This window comes from Sciurus vulgaris (genome assembly GCF_902686455.1).
Source record: "Sciurus vulgaris genome assembly, chromosome: 11".
Classification (NCBI taxonomy): Eukaryota; Metazoa; Chordata; class Mammalia; order Rodentia; family Sciuridae; genus Sciurus; species Sciurus vulgaris.
In genome coordinates, this window is record NC_136472.1 from 12,745,262 (window position 1) to 12,748,694 (window position 3,433).

A 3,433-nucleotide genomic window follows, 5' to 3' on the forward strand; every position below is an offset into this window, starting at 1 on the left:
TCCTCTCCACTGTCTTCTTGGCCGCGGGAGGCCTTTCCCTACGCCAGCTGCTCCCAAGCCGCAGTTCGCTCGTGTGGAAGTGGGGCTTTCTTAGAACTAAAACCGGTTCGCTAGACACCTGGGAATGGGCTGAAGGCGGGATATTTTCTCCCTGGATTTTTACCAGTCTTACATGATTCCAGCCGTCGCCTCGGACCACCAAGCCTTGATTGGTGTTGCCACTCGTCCTCCCTCCTGGGAGGGATTTTGTAGCTCTTTGGTTGAAAGGAAGCTCGTGTTTCTCTCTCTCTCTCTCCTCTCTCTCTCTCTCCCTCTCTCCCTCCCTCCCTCCCTCTCCTCTCCCTCTCTCTCTCTCTCTCACTCTCCCCCTCCCCCTCCCTCCCTCCCCCCCTCTTCTCCCCCCCCCCCCCCTCTCTCTCTCCCTCTCTCCCTCTCCCTCTCCCTCCCTTTCTCTGAGGGTGTGAGACACTCATGCTTTGTCCTCTTCCTTTATTTAGGTTGGGGGTGTGGGAAGGTTGCAGGCGGAGGGAAGAGGGTCAGGAGGGTTTCGTTGTCACTGAAGGGAGAGCTTCCTTTTACTTCTCTTGCCGCTGAGAGCATCAAGCCTGGAGACCTGTCCAGGGCCAGGGACTGCCCCAGTGGAGACCTGGAGATGGTGGATGATCCCCAAACCACAGCCCTTTGTCTCTGGGAACTCCCTTCTTCAGAGAGAAGGAGGTGGGAAGCTGGGAATTGGTTGTTAGTTTCTGAGTTTTACCAAATAAAGTAGAATCTAAGAAGAAAGATACACTGGTTTTGCTTTTCTTCACTCTGCTTAGCTGTCCAGCATCCCAGGTACATCTGCCCATGTAGTGCACACCTAGGCACTGTCCCCTGCTTTATGGCAACTGTTGCAGTCATTTGTCCTTGATATTGGAACAGTGCTTCTCAAGTAGTGAAATGACATCTGCGCCTCTCCTTTTGTTACGTGTTTCAGTGGGATTCCAAGCATGATGAGTGTGGGTTTTGGAAATTCAGTGGTCATTTTGATCACATTTGACTCGAGTCACCATTTGATTCTCGGTTAGTAATCTGCAGGCCGGGGCTGCTTGGGCTGCCTGGGCTGCCATTCCCGGCCTCCTTTTACAGCCAGCCAGCCCCTAGCCAGCCTTGGCTACCAAGTAGCTTCCATGCGCCTCTTAGCTCCTCCTTGCCACATGCCCTTTAGACTCTCATTTTATTTTCTCTGGTCTAAGCAAGTGAACGTTTGAAGTTCACCCCTCAGGCCCGCACACACAGCCTGTCATCTTTCAGCTTAGCAGGTCAGAGTGGACCCATACGCTGCCAGTGGTCCAGTGGGAATAAAGGGTGCTCTGTCCCAAAAGTGGAATAGAGTTGCCATACCGGCTGGCCCCTTTAAGTCCAGCCTTTGATACAGTGTCAGGAAAATTGTGGTTTCAAGTTCAAACTGTGGTTTTGAGAGATTCTAGCTTCAAGGGAAAAGGGTGAGGAGACCCCAGCTTTGAGGGTCTTCCTAAGCAAGGCTCCTTCCCAGGAGTCATTTCTTGGACTCTTTGCCTTTATTCTTTCCCCCTTTATTCTCCTGAGACTTCTGAGGGTGGGATAAGGGTCTTCAGAGAGAAAATAGTCAGCATGTCAAAAGCCACAGTTTTTAACTTGAAACTCAACACTGTGATTTGAATTCTTAAAGCCATGGTTTGAGTTTGAGAAAGGCCTGCCCCCATGCCAGAGACCAGCTTTAATGAGGCAGGCAAGCAGCAGTCTCCGATTGTGATTATTTTTAAAATTTAATCCTGGATGGGCGGATTGACTATAAGGTGCCAAGATCAAAAAGAATGTGGTGGGAGGCTGATTCTGATGCTCTTCCGTGGTCTGCCCTGTGGCCACGGAGACCCACTGCATTGAGTATTCCGTGGCCTCAGTGTTGAATTTGGAAGTCCTTGCCATGTTTCACTGTTTTTTGTTTCCTAGTCTTGGGTGTATTCACTCGGGATCGAATTCCAGCAACCCTTTGGAAACTGACATTCTGCTGCCACACTCCCACCCCTCTTAAAGACTATTAATCACCTCTCTAGGGGTGAAAGGTTGTCTTTGGAGCCTTGCTGCAGCCAGCTGGACAGGCTGTGTTCCATGTAGGCGCTGATGAGCTAGCCTCGCTCCAGGCCTCCGCACCAAGGGACCTTTGGGAGAATAATAGAAACACTGACTCATCACATGACCATTTGGAAGGGTCTTGAGCCAGAGGCCGTCAGTCTGCAGCCAGCAACTTGGATCCTCCACCCTCAGTGGAGGGTCCCTTTTGTTCCTGTGAAGCCACAAGCCACAGAAGTGAGGAAGAAACAGTGAGGAACTTCAATTCAAGGAGAAGCCCAAACTGGTCCTCAAAGATGAGAAGTGTTAAGTTAAAGACTCCTAGAATCCAAACAGAAGCTCAAGGTCAAACGGGAAGACCAGAAAAAGAAAACAGCCGAAGTAAAACTAAAGGAGCCAGCTGTGACTCTGCCCGCAGAGCCAGGGGGATGCCCGGAGATTAAAGAGGCAGCAGGGGGAAATGGAGGAAATGCCAGGGCCAGTGCAGGTCGCCCGGGGAGCCTCAAGAGGAGTTTCGTACCTGCTGAATATCCAGAATCCTCCCCGGTAGAGAGGGCTTTCTTCTAGCACAAAGCTGCACATCAGCTCTCCCTGCTCTGGAGGATGCACAGTGAACCCTACCTGAGATGCTTCTGCGGGGCGGAGGAGGGGTGGGGCTGCCTAAAGGATCAGCGTTCAGAATGGAGGTGGCCAGGTGTGCGGGAGGGTGGGGGAGAGGTGGCATATGCCATGATGGCCGTGTAAAGGACGAGGGGCCAGGAAGGACGAGTGCCTGTTTAACGTTGAGTGGTCTTGTTGGCAGTGGAGGGGGCAAGGTGGCCTTCGGGTGTTTGAATTAAGAAGGAAATTTGCCCTAGGACTCTGAGGGTCCTTGGGACTCAAGGCACATTCTTCCTGTGATGCAGAACACTCTGGCAACGGAGAGAAGTCAACACTAGCAAGGTGAGTTATAGGCCTAAATGTGAACATCTGCAAAAATCAGCCACTTGGGTTGAGGGAGCGAGACGGCTTAACAGCTTGTGTTTAATAACGTCAGCATGAACACACACACACACACACACACCCCTGAGGTTTTCCTTTACTGAAAACAGTGTGTCATGAACTAACAGCATCACAAGGTTGCCCAAACAGCCAAGCCATATTTGACTGCATTAAAGTGCGGTGCCTCTAAGAAGGAGGGGAGGGTTCAGGTCACAGTTGGCAGGCACCCAGTGTTCATTTGTGGCCACCAATGTCAAGGACATCAGTGACAGAAGGAGGCAGAACCAAAAGAATTGGCTTGTTTGGTGGGGAAGTAGACACTGAGAAAAACAGCTTATTAAAAATGGGATTGGGCTGCTTT